Source organism: Macrotis lagotis, chromosome X, assembly GCF_037893015.1.
Source record: "Macrotis lagotis isolate mMagLag1 chromosome X, bilby.v1.9.chrom.fasta, whole genome shotgun sequence".
In the NCBI taxonomy this organism is placed as follows: Eukaryota; Metazoa; Chordata; class Mammalia; order Peramelemorphia; family Peramelidae; genus Macrotis; species Macrotis lagotis.
This window is the reverse complement of record NC_133666.1, coordinates 315,678,258-315,691,841: the sequence shown is the minus strand read 5'-3', so window position 1 is coordinate 315,691,841 and position 13,584 is coordinate 315,678,258. Positions and strand designations below refer to the sequence as shown.

At 36.2% G+C, this 13,584-nt stretch overlaps 1 pseudogene; it reads left to right on the top strand.

The window, feature by feature from the left end:
- Window positions 1-11,394: 11,394 nt before the first annotated feature.
- Window positions 11,395-12,940, top strand: LOC141502577 (nucleolar complex protein 4 homolog pseudogene; annotated as a pseudogene).
- Window positions 12,941-13,584: the final 644 nt, after the last annotated feature.

The window sequence follows — 13,584 nt, the reverse complement described above, 5'->3', positions numbered from 1 at the left end:
ATCTGGAGAAAACTTAATAGGGATAGAAAAGAATATACGTTTTTCTGAGCAGTACATGGCACCTATACCAAATTTGATCATGTACTAGGACACAAAATCCTCATAAACAAATGCAGAAAGGCAGAAATAATAAATATACAATTCTCAGACCAAGAGGCAATAAAAATTACATGTAATGAAAGGTCAGGGGAAGTTAAACCAAAAGCAAATTGGAAACTAAATAACAATCTTAAATAATGGGTGGGTCAAACAGCAAATAATAGAAATAATGAATAATTATATATATATATATATATATATATATATATAATTATATTAATGAAACATCATAGCAGAATTTATGTAATGCAGCCAAGGCTGTTTTGAGAGGAAACATTATATCTCTAAATGTCTGCACAAATAAAGTAGAAAAAGATAAGTTCACTGAATTGGATATGCATGTAAAGAAGTTATAAAAAGAAAAAATTAAAACACCCCAATTAAATAGCAAATTAGAAACTATGAAAATTAGGGGAGAGATCAATAAAATTTAAAGCAAGAAAACTATTGATCTAATATAATTAATAGTTGATATCATGAAAAAATTAATAAAATATACAAAACTTTTTTTCTGCCAAAAAATGAAAGAAGATTACCAAATTACTAGTCTCAATAACAAAGAGGGTGTACTAACCACCAAGGAGGAGAAAATTAAAGAGATAATTTAGAGTTACTTTGCAAACTGTATGCCAATAAAATAGATAATTGAGTAATAATGAATAATTACAAAAATCCAAACTGCCCAGATCAACAAAAGAGGAAACAAAATGCTTAAACCACCCCATTTTAGAAAAAGAAATTGGAGCCAAGATAATGGTGAAGCTAACGTGTTCATGGAGCTTTTCCCTACCAAAGATAAATGAAGTCTCTATCCTGGCAATCAAGCTACAAATACCACCAAGAAAAAGAGAAGATTCAAAGTTTTCAATGGTAGATGTCATGTAGGATCTTCATCGAAGGTCTGTCTCTTTGGGGGGAAAAGGAGAAGTAAAGTTCAGAAGACAGCAGAGCAGGAAAAGCCAATAAGAGACTTTATCCACAGTGCAATCCAGGTCCCAACAACGTGACAGCAGCAGAGGTCCCAGCAGCTAGATAGCAAGCCAGTCAGAAGGATCTCAATCCCAAACAAAGTGTGAAACCTGAGAACACTGGGGTAAAAGACAGTGGTGGGTCAGGAGCAAACCATTGCTAAGTCAGAACTTGGACATAAAGGAGGAACAAATCTCTGCAAAGACAAGGCCTGCATGTTGCAGAAGCAGCATCTTGGCCAACTGCAACACAGGGATCAGACCCCAGCCCCAGATTAAAAAAAAAAAATAACTTAAATCTAGACTGCCTATACACCAGGACCAGAACTAAAACAATAAAGATGAGCAGAAAATCTAAAAAAAAAAATAACATTTTGTTATTTGTTATTTAACATTTGTTAATCAGGAAAGTGAACTTAAATATGGAAATGAAAGGCATATATCAGACAACATTATTCTGTTATGTCAATACAGCTGTTGAATATTTGTTCTTCATCCAGTATCTTAAAATTTCTTTTTTTAAAATTTTATTTATTTAAGGTAATAGCATTAAGTCAAAGCCAAGCAACTAGGCAATTATTAAATGTGTGAGGTTGGTTTTGAACTCAGGTCCTCCTGATTCCAGGGCCAGTGCTCTATACATGATGCCATTTAGCTGTCACCTAAAATTTCTTTTCCTTTTTTAAAAGATTTTATTTATTTTGAGTTTTACAATTTTTCCCCTAATCTTACTCCCCTCCCCCACCCCCCACAGACTGCAATTTGTCAGTCTTTAAATTGTTTCCATGGTATACATTGATCAAAATTGAATGTGATGAGAGAGAAATCATATCCTTAAGGAAGAAAAATAAAGTATAATAGATAGCAAAATAGGAGACTAAGATCAGTTTTTTTTCCCCCTTAAATTAAAGGTAATAGACCTTGGTCTTTGTTCAAACTCCACAGTTGTTTATCTGGATCCAGAAGGTATTCTCCATTGCAGAGAGCCCCAAATTGTGTCTGATTGTTGCACTGATGGAATGAATGATTCCATCAAGTTTCATCATTGCCCCCATGTTGCTGTTAGGATGTACATTGTTTTTCTGGTTCTGCTCATCTCACTCAGCATCAGTTCATGCAAATCCTTCCAGGCTTCCCTGAATTCCCATTCCTCCTGTTGTCTAACAGAACAATAGTGTTCCATGACAAACATACCACAGTTTGCTAAGTCATTCCCCAATTGAAGGACATTTACTTTATTTCCAATTCTTTGCCACCACAAACAGGGCTACTATGAATATTTTTTGTACAGGTGAAGTTTTTACCCTTTTTCATCATCTCTTCAGGGTATATACTCAGTAGTGTTATTGCTAAATCAAAGGGTATGCACATGTTTGATGTCCTTTGGGCGTGGATTGAAATTTCTCTCCAGAAAGATTGGATGAGTTCACAGCTCCACCAACAATGTAATAGTGTCCCAGATTTACCACAACCCTTCCAACAATGATCATTATCCTTTCTGGTTGTATTGGCCAGTCTGAGATGTTTGAGGTGGTACCTCAAAGAAGCTTTAATTTGCATTTCTCTAATATGTAATGATTTAGAACAATTTTTACATATGACTATGGATTGCTTTGATCTTTTCATCTGTAAATTTCCTTTGCATATCCTTTGACTATTTGTCAATTGGGGTATGGCTTTTTTTTTAAATGACTCAGTTCTCTGTATATTTTTATAAATGAGTCCTTTGTCAGAAACAGTATTAGTAAAAATTGTTTCCCAGTATACTACATTGCTTTTATCTTGGTTACAGTGCTTTTGTCTGTGCAAAAGCTTTTTAATCAAAATCATCTAGTTTGCTTTTAGTGATGTTCTCCATCTATTCCTTAGTCATAAACTGCATTCCCTTCCATAGATCTGACATGGAAACTAGTCCTTGATCTTCTAGTTTGCTTACAGTATTTTTTTTAAGTCTAAATGCTGTATCCATTTGTGTCTTATCTTGGTATAGGGTGTGAGGTGCTGTTCTAATCTAAATTTCTTCCACACTAACATCTAATTTTTCCAGTAGTTTTTACCAAAGAGATAATTTTTATCCCAATACCTGGACTCTTTGAACTTATCAAATAGCAGATTACTATAATCACTTCCTTCTTTTGCACCTAGTTTTTTCCACTGGTCCACCACTCTATTTCTTAGCCAGTACCATACAGTTGTTTTTTTAGGTTTTTGCAAGGCAAACGGGGTTAAGTGGCTTGCCCAAGGCTACACAGCTAGGTAATAATTAAGTGTCTGAGACCCTGAGACCAGATTTGAACCCAGGTACTCCTGACTCCAGGGCCGGTGCTTTATCCACTACGCCACCTAGCCGCCCACCCCCAGTGTCATACAGTTTTGATGACTGATGCTTTATAATATAATTTTAGATCAGTTGGGCTAAACCACCTTCTTTTGCACTCTTTTTCATTAAATCCCTGCAAAGTCTTGATTTTTCATTTCTCCATATGAATTTACTTACAACTTTTTCTAATTCATTAAAGTAATTTTTTGGAATTTTGATTGGTAGGGCACTAAAGAGGTAGTGATTTTGGGGTGGCTAGGTGGCTCAGTGGATAAAGCACCGTCCCTGAAGTCAGGAGCACCTGAGTTCAAATCCGGTCTCAGACACTTCATAATTACTTAGCTGTGTGGCCTTGGGCAAGCCACTTAACCCCATTTGCCTTCCAAAAAACAAAAAATAAAAATAAAAAAAAGAGGTAGTGGTTTTGCTGATGAGGTTATTTTACATTTTCTTCTATTTTTTTTTTTTTTGGTTTAGTTTCCACAGACTCCATTCTTTTCTTTTTAGAGAGTTTTCTTCATTTACCTTTTGCAACTCCTTTTCCAGTTAGACAATTCTATTTTTGAAAATGCTTTCCATTTGATCTATTGAGGTTTTGAGAGAATTATTTCTTTTTTATTTGTCTATTTGAGGATCTAAGAGAATTATCATTTTGCATTTGATCAATTGAGAAACTGAATTATTCTCATTTTGTATTTGTCCAATTCTATTTTCAATTTATTTGTTTTCTTGTTGCAAGGTGTTAATCTTCTCTTGTGTTTCTTTTCCCAAATTTTCCAATTGATTTTTAAACTCCTTTCTTTTTTCTTCAAGGAAGTCTTTCTTTGCTGGAGACCAGATCATATTCAGCTTAGAGGTTCTACTTTTCTCTGAGTTTGGGGTCTTTTCCTTCCAAGAATTTTTCTATGGACCCTCCTTTCTTCTGGCCTTTCTTCATTTTGCTAAGACTTGAGTTGGGGAAGAGCTAGTTCATAGAGGTTTGGTGTTGGGATCTCTAGTAATTTTCCTTACTGAGTGAAATATCTCCAGCTGGCCAGTAGAGGGTGTTGGTTGATTTCTCTGGAGTGTTTTTGACATTGATTGAGGCCTTCTCCCTTGGCCTGGAGGGAATTACTGAAGCTGTTAAATACTTTTGTCTTCAATAAATGGTGGGCTTTACCCTGGGGTGAGGTCCTCCCTCTCCCTATTGTCAGCTGGGGTAGTTCTGCTCACACTCCTGTGCCTGGGGCAGAAGGTCTATAATTGTGTTTGTTCTGGGAAGAGGCTTCAGTTGAAATGAAGGTGTGGACTCAGAGTTCCTCCTGGCTGGAGGAGCCCAGGGATGATGTCTACACCTCTTCTGCACTGTAACTCTTCCCCCAGCCCCATGGGTGAGCTCTAGATGGTCAGCGCTAACACCAATGCCTCTGCTCCCTAGATGACCCAAGCCCCCCATAGTGGACCAGGCTCTAGTCCTGCAGCTGATCAAGTAGGTTCCTTTTTCAGGCCCTCAGGCTCCTGGGCTCCAACCCCACAACTAATCAGGCTGATCCCTGGCTGATCTACCCTCTGTGCCTAGACTCACCGAAGACTGTGGAAGACAAATCCTGAGGGAGATGTTCTTTCTCTTGGCTTTTCTTTCTGGGTTTTGTTGATCAGATTTCTGTTAACAGGTTTGTTTTATGTTATATATGGGGAAAGATCAGGAGATTTTAGAACTGTGCCTGTCTTCTCTCTGCCATCTTGGCCAGAAGTCTAAAATTTCTTTTTAAAAAACTATTTTCTTTGTTTTCCAATTATATACAATAGCAGTTTCTATCTATCATTTTTGTAAGGTTTTTGAATTTTACAATTTTTCCCTTAATCTCGCCTCCCTCCCTCTACCCCCCACAGAAGGCAGTCTGATAATCTTTACATTGTTTCCATGTTATCCATTGATGGAAATTGAATATGTTAAGAGAGAAGTCATATCCTTTAGGTGAAAATAAAACATTAGAGATAGGAAAATTTTTGTAGTATATATATATATATATATATATATATATATATATATATATATGACACTTTAAAAAATTGAAGGTAATAGACTTTGATCTTTGTTTAAACTTCACAGTTCTTTCTCTGGGTACAGATGGTATTCTCCATCACAAGTACTCTAAAATTGTCCCTGATTTTTGTATTGATAAAATGAATGCTGTTAGGGTGTACAATGTTCTTCTAGTTCTGCTCATTTCACCCAACATCAGTTCATGTAAGTCATTCCAGGCTTCTCTGAAATCCCATCCCTCTTGGTTTCTAATACAACAATATTCCATAACATACAAATACCATAATTTATTCAACCAATCCCCAGTTGATGAATATTCATTCAACTTCCTATTCTTTGCTATCACAAAAAGAGCTGCTATGAATATTTTTGTACAAATGATGCTTTTACCCTTTTTCATGATCTCTTCAGGGTATAGAACAAGAAGTGGTATTGCTAGATCAAAGGGTATGCACGTTTTTATTGCCCTTTGGGCATAGTTACAGATTGCTCTCCAAAAAGTTTGGATGAGTTCACAGTTCCACCAACAATGTATTATTGTCACAGATATCCCACATCCCTTCCAACACTGAACATTGTCCTTTGAGGTCATATTGGCCAATTTGATAAGTATGAGAGGGTACCTCAGAAAGAAAGAAAACCATTGATCTAATAAATAAAACTTAGAGCTGGTTTTATGAAAAACCAATAAAATATACAAACTTTTGGTTAATCTGATTTAAAAAAAGAAAGATGAAATTGTCTATATCAAAAGGAAATTAAAGACACAACTCAGAGCTACTTTGCCTGTGTGCCAATAAATTGTATAACTTGAGTGAAATGGATGAATACATACAAAAATACAAAGTATCTAAATTATTAAAGAATATCATTAAAGGGAAAGAAATTGGAAAAACCATCAATAAATTCCCTAAGAAATAGTCTTTTGGTCTAGATGGTATTTACAAATGAATTCTACCAAACATTTAAGGAACAATTAATTCCTATTTTACATATTTAAAAAAATATGAGAAGAATTTCTGTCAAACTCCTTTCATGACACCAACATGGTTCTGATAGCTAATGCAGGAAGGACCAAAACAGACAATGAAAATTATAGACCATCTCCTTAATGAATATTGATGCAAAAATTTTAAAGACAATTTTAGCAATGAGATCAAAGCAAGTTATTACTAGGATAATACAATATGTTCAGATAGAATTTATACCATGTAGGCAGGGATGGTTCAACGTGAGGAAAACATGCAAAATAATTGAATTTATTAATAGCAAAACCAACAGAAATAAAATGATTATCTCAACAGGTCCTGAAAAAGTTTTTTTTTTTAAAGTACAGCATGCATTCCTTTTAAAATACTATAAAATTTAAGGATAAATAGAATTTCCTTAAAATAATAAATAGCATATTTAAAGCCATAAAAAAACATTATATGTAATGGGAATAAACTGGGTGCTTTTCCAAAAAAATCAGGCATGAAACTAGGATGTCCATTATTACCATTACTATTGAATATAGTATTAGGAAAGATGGTTGTAGCAATAAAAAAAGAAAAAGAAATTGTAGGAATCACAATTGGCAATGTAGCAGCAAAACTTTCACTCTTTGCATATGATATGATGGTATACTTAGAGAACCCGATAAAATCATCTACAAAACACCTTGAAACAATTAACAAATTCAGCAAAGTAGCAGGATTTAAATATATTTAAATATACCAAGGTAAATTATCAGCATTCATATAGATAGATAGATAGATAGATAGATAGATAGATATATGTATATCTATACATATGTGTGTATATATATGTATATATATACATATATATATATATATATATATATATACACACAAAGTGCAAGAGCAAAAGTTGAAAGAGAAATTCTATTTAAAATAACTAGAGACAACATTAAATATTTGGGAATCTACCTCTCAAGACAAATCCAGAAAAATGTATGAACACAATTATAAGACACCTCTGATCCAAATAGTTGATAAATTGGAAGTCAGTAAATAATTGGAAAAAAAATGTTAATAGCTCATGGTAAAGTCTAACTAATATAATTAAAAATGACAGTTTTCCCCAAATTAAAATACTTATTTATTGCCTTAGCAATAAAATTACCAAATAACTACTTTATCAAACAATCAAATTACCAAATAACTCCTTTATCAAGCTTGAAAAAAATAGTACCAAAATTCATCTGGAGCAATAGAACATCAAAAATAGTAAGGGAACTGATGGAAAAAAAAAGGTGTAAAAGGTGGTCTGGCTCTACCAGATTGAAAACAAAACTATAAAACAGCAGTCATCGAAACTCCCTTCTACTGGTTAAGAAACAGAGTACTGGATTAGTGGATTAGGGTAGGATCAAAAGAAACTGCCATAAAGGACTATAGCAATCTACTATTTGAGAAACCAAAAGACATCAGCTTCTGGGATAAGAATTCACTGTTAACAAAGACTCGTGGAAAAATTGACAAATAGTAGGTCAGAAGTTGCCATTAGACCTAAATCTCATGCCATATACCAAAATAAGGCCAAAATAGGTGCAGGATGTAGACATAAAGGACAACACCATAGATAAATTAATAGACTGTGAAATACTCTATCTATCAGATCTATGGAAAGGGGAAAATGTATGACCAAACAAGAATTAGAGTACATTATGAACAGCAAAATGAATACTTTTGACTATATTAAATTAAAAAGATTTTACACTAATAAAATCAATGTTGCAAAATTATAAGGAAAGCAGAATACTGGGAAACAATCTTCACAACTAGGAATTCTGATAAAAGTCTCATTTCTAAAATATATAGAGAATTACATAAAATTTATAAGGCTACATGTCATTTCCCAATTGATAAATGGTCAAAGGATATGAACAGAATTTTTTAAAATGAGGAAATTAAAACTATATATAATCATATGAAAAATATTCCAAATCATTATTGATTAGAGAAATGCAAATTAAAAAACATCCAACAACACATTGGCTAAAAGGAAAAAAGGGAAAAAGATCAATGTTGGAGAGGATGTAGGACCAATGGGACATTGATGCATTACTGGTGGAGTTGTGAATGGATTCAACCATTCTGGAGAGCAATATGGAACTATGCTCAAAGAGTAATAAAACTGTTCCTACCCTTTGACTAGCAATTCCTATTCTAGATTTATACAAGAAGTTATAATAAATGGGAAAAAGTCCTACATGTTCCAAAAACATTCAAGTCAGCTCTTTTTAGAGTGGCAAAGGATTGGAAATTGAGGGAAAGTCTATTAATTGGGGAATGACCAAACAAGTTATAGCACATGAATACCATGGAATGTTTTTATCCTAATGGAACCCATAAATGGTCAGACTATAGAGAAGCATGGAATGACTCTAGAGATGCCTGGATTTCATGCTGAGCTAAGGGAGCAAAACCAAGAGAACAGTGTACACATTAATAACAACATTGTGAGATGATCACCTTAACGGAAGCAGCTTCTCACAGCAGTTCAGAGAGCTAGGACGATTGTATTAGAAAAGCTATGAACAAAGTTATCCCCATCCAGAGGAATAAAAACAAAACAAAACAAATAAAAAAAGAAGAAAAACTAACCCTTCAGGATCTGATGAATACTTTATAAATGATATCTCTCATATGTCCCCTCCCTTAATCCTAATTCCTCATACTGATAATATATGTAAACATTTTATCAAAATATGTATGTATAATGTCAAGGGAGGTAGGAAGGGAGTGAGGAAGGAAATTCCGTAACCTGAAAGTATGCATGTGCATGTGGATGAAAATGAATAAATAATTTTTTAAAAAAGAAATATAAATTGAAGAAACCATCAATAAACTCCCTAATACTAAGTCTCCTGATGCAGATGGATCTACATGTGTATTCTATCAAACATTTAAGGATCAATTAATTCCTATTCCACACAAACCATTTAAAAAATAGAAGAAGGAATTCTGCTAAATTCCTTTTATAACACCAAGAAACCAGGAAGAACCGAAACAAAGAAAATCATAGACCAATCTCCCTAAATGAACATTGATATAAAAATTTTATATAAAATTTTAGCAAAGACATGTAAGCATGTTATTTCTAGGATAATACACCATGTTCAGGTAGGATTTATACCAGGTATACAGAAATCATCCAATATTAGGAAAATACTCAACATATTTGAACATTTCAATAGCAAAATCACAGAAATCATATGATTATTTCAATAGCTCCTGAAAAAGCCTTTGAAAAATACATCCATAAAAATGCTAGAAAGTATGAGAAAAAAATGGAGTTTTTCTTAATACAATTAAACAACACCTTTCTAAATACATCAACAAATATTATAGGTAATGGGAACAAACTACAAGCAGTTCCAATAAAATCAGGGGTGAAACAAGGATGCCTGTTAACACTATTTCTACTCTTTTTTTATTGTGAAAATTTTAATTTAAGATTTTTACATCACTATCCATTAGGGAGATTGGTCTATAATTTCTTTGTCTGTTTTGGTTCTTCCTGGTTTAGGTATTAGCACCAGCATAATTAGGGCATCTTAAGATGACTTTCAAATAAATTGAATATAGTTCTACAGATGATCTTACATTCCCCATGTAACAACATAAAATACATTAGATTCCATATAACATGAAATGTGAATTATCTATACCAATATCATTTTCACATTTGATCTTAGCCAAAAGGCTGAGAATCCCAATAGCATTTTCAAAAAAAATAACTTCTGGCCAAGATGACAGGGAGAAGACAGGCACTGTTTTAAGTGCTCCTCTTTCTCCTCAAAAACAACATGAAATAAACCTCTTAACAGAAATTCAATCCACAAAACTCAGAAAGAAAAGCTAGGAGAAGAACACCTTCCAAGAATGTCTGTCACAGGAGACCATGGGTGAACATGGAGAAAAGAGCACAGGATCAGTGCAAGGACAGCAGCTGGTGGAAACCAGAGGGTCAACTTCAGCCTTAGAGACTTCGGTGCATGGTGGGTGCCAGATCCAACTTTAGCTGGTATGCCTTTGGCCAGGGGGAGAGGAGCTTATAGGAGAGTGAGTTCCAGCACAGAGTTTCAGAGCACACCTGTAGAACAACCAGCTGGGCTGGTTACCTGAGCTCCAGACTTTAAGCAGAGTCATTTGCCCAGAGCAAACAATAAACAAACCCCATTCTCTCAGGCTATGGTGTGGCCAACAGAGTTCACTCAACAAAAAGAAATTAACTCCCTCCCTCAGGGATCAGCATATTATTCAAGGTCTACTCAAACCCTGCTGCTGAGGGCCCCCCCAAATTCAGAGAAAGTAACCAGTGAACAAAGTCTCTAGGATCTTCAAATGCAAACTTCTGAGACCCAGCCCACCCCCCCAATGAGATCCTAGGAAATATGAAGAAAGGACAGCATAAAGGGGGGCCCATAGAGAAATATTCAAAAGAAATAGATTCTAACCCACATGGCTCTAGCACTTCTAAGGAGAATACAAATTGGTCTCCAGTCCAGAAAGGCTTCCTTGAAGAAATCAGGAAGGGGTTTAAAAATCAAATGGAAACATGGGGAAAGGAAACTCAAATGAAAATTAACACCTTGCAATAAGAAAAAAAATTCTTGGAAAATACAATTGGACAAATACAAAATGAGACTCTCAGATCATCAATTGGGCAAATGTAAAAAAGAAAATGATTCTCTCAAAACTACACATGGGCAAATGGAAAACTCTTTCAAAAAGAGACTTTATCAACTGGAAAAGGAGTTGTAAAATATAAATGAAGAAAATTCTTCCCTAAAAAAAGAATAGAATCGATTGAAACTAATGACTTCATGAGAAAACAAGAATCTGTAAAACAAAACCAATAGATTAAAAAAGATAGAAGAAAATGCAAAGTATTTCATTAATAAAACTACTGCTCTTGAGAATAGATCAAGAAGGGACAACTGGTAAACTTCTTATCACCCTGCAGAAAAGCAAATGGAGCCTGAGACTGGGGCGGCAGCCTTGGGCCATTGGCCGGAGGCCGTGCTGAAGACCCACAGTGGCGCTAATACCGTGTTTGACATTCTGGGTGTGCTGCAGTCTGATCAGGAAGATGATATTCTCAGCACTATCCACAACTGCAGCCCAATCTTTGGGGCACTGCTGGAATGAGGGGAGCTCTTTGTGGGTCACCTACTGGAGGAGGAGGCAACTATGGCAGGGTCTGGAGGTGCCCTTCGGAAGTACAAGGTGTGGATGAGACACCAGTATAACAGCTGCTGCAACTGTCTCTCAGAACTCTTGGGCCATTGTTCTTTCAAGGTCAAGGAACTGGCTCTTTGCACACTCATGAAGTTTTTGCAGCTAGAGGGGGCACACCCGCTGGAGAAAGCCAAATGGGAAGGCAACTATTTGTTTCCTTCAAACCTCCTCTTGGTGGTGGAAGGCCTGGTTCCAACAGAGGCAGACTCATCTCTGCTGATCTCCTGGTTCCAGGAGTACCTGGGACATGATGATGTTCGTTACCACACAATGCAGGCTATTGTGGATCTGGTGGCCAGGGTCACAGACACACACAAACAGGGGGTCCCCCCCACACTCTGGAACAATACCTTCACCCCGATCTTGGCTGTGAGCCTACCCCACCAACAGATTGACATCTCCAATTTCTACGTGAAACATAAAGAGATGCTGGACAAAGGGAAGGTCTCTCAGCTAAAGGAGCATAAGCATGTTTTTGAGAAGATGTGGTTCAGTTTTCTTAAGCATGAGCTGCCTGTTGGCCTCTACAAGAAGGTGCTCATATTCATGGATGATTCCATCCTGCCCCACATGAGTCAGCCAAGCCTCATGATTGACTTTCTCATGAATGCTTTTGACATTGGTGGTGCCATAAGCCTCCTGGCCTTGAATGGACTCTTAATTCTGATTCATCAGCATAATCTTGAGTACCCTGAATTCTACCGGAAACTCTACAGCCTGTTGGATCTGTTTCTTTTCCAAGTGAAATACTGGGCCTGCTTCTTCCACCTGGCAGATCTGTTCTTGTCGTCCTCTCATTTACCTGCTTACTTGGTAGCTGCATTTGCCAAGTGCCTCTGCCGCCTGTCTCTGACTGCCCCTCCAGAGGGACTGCTAATGGTCATTCCCTTCATCTGCAACTTGCTCAAAAGACATCCTGCCTGCAAGGCCCTGATCCATCATCCCACCACAGAGGCCAGTGGTCTGAGCATTGACCCCTATGACAGGGAGGAAGAAGATCCAGCTAGAAGTCATGCCATGGAGAGTTACCTATGGGAGCTTAAGACTATTCAGAGTCATTATTACCCTGAGGTAGCCAGAGTGGCCATGGCCATCAACCAGGCCCTATCCCCTCACAAAGTCAGCATTGCTCAGCTGCTGGAGATCTCACCTTATGAGATCTTTTTAGAAGGACTTTAAGAAGGAAGAATCTGGCCCCATGCCCCTGGAGTTCATCCAGGCCAAGGGGCTGCTGGGCCACAGAAGTGACCTCTCTATAGAACATATTGCCCTTGATTGACATTCTGACATTCACTACAATCTGTCTTACCATCCTTAGCCCCCAGGTATGGGATTAAACATTTTTTACAGACAAAAAAGAAGGGACAACCAGAGAATTATAGGCCTTCCTGAAAACATTGAAAAGAAATAAAAAAGCCTGGACTTAATATTACAGGATTCAGTTATGGAAAATTGCCCTGATATCATGGAACCAGCAGGCAAAATAGTTATTGAAAGAATACATTGATCCACTCCAGAAAGAGATCCTAAAATGAAAACATCAAAGAATGTTGTAGCCAATTTCCAAAACTATCAGAAAAAAAAAAATCCTGAAAGCAGCCCGGAAGAAAAAATTTAAATACCAAGGAGCCACATTATGGATTATGCAGGACCTGGTTGCATCAACATTAAGGGATAGCAGGGTCTGGAATGAGATGTTCCAAAGAGGAAGGGAGCTTGGAACGCAGCCAAGAATGCACTTTCCAGCAAACCTGAGCTTTTTCTTCTAGGACGAAAAGATGAATATTTAAGGAAATGGTATATTTACAACATTTCCTGATGAAAAGACAAGAAATAAATAGAAAATTTAGACAACAAACAGGAGGCTCAAGAGACACATGAAAAGGTTTTTTAAAAGGGTTTTAAAAAGCTGCTATCCAATAA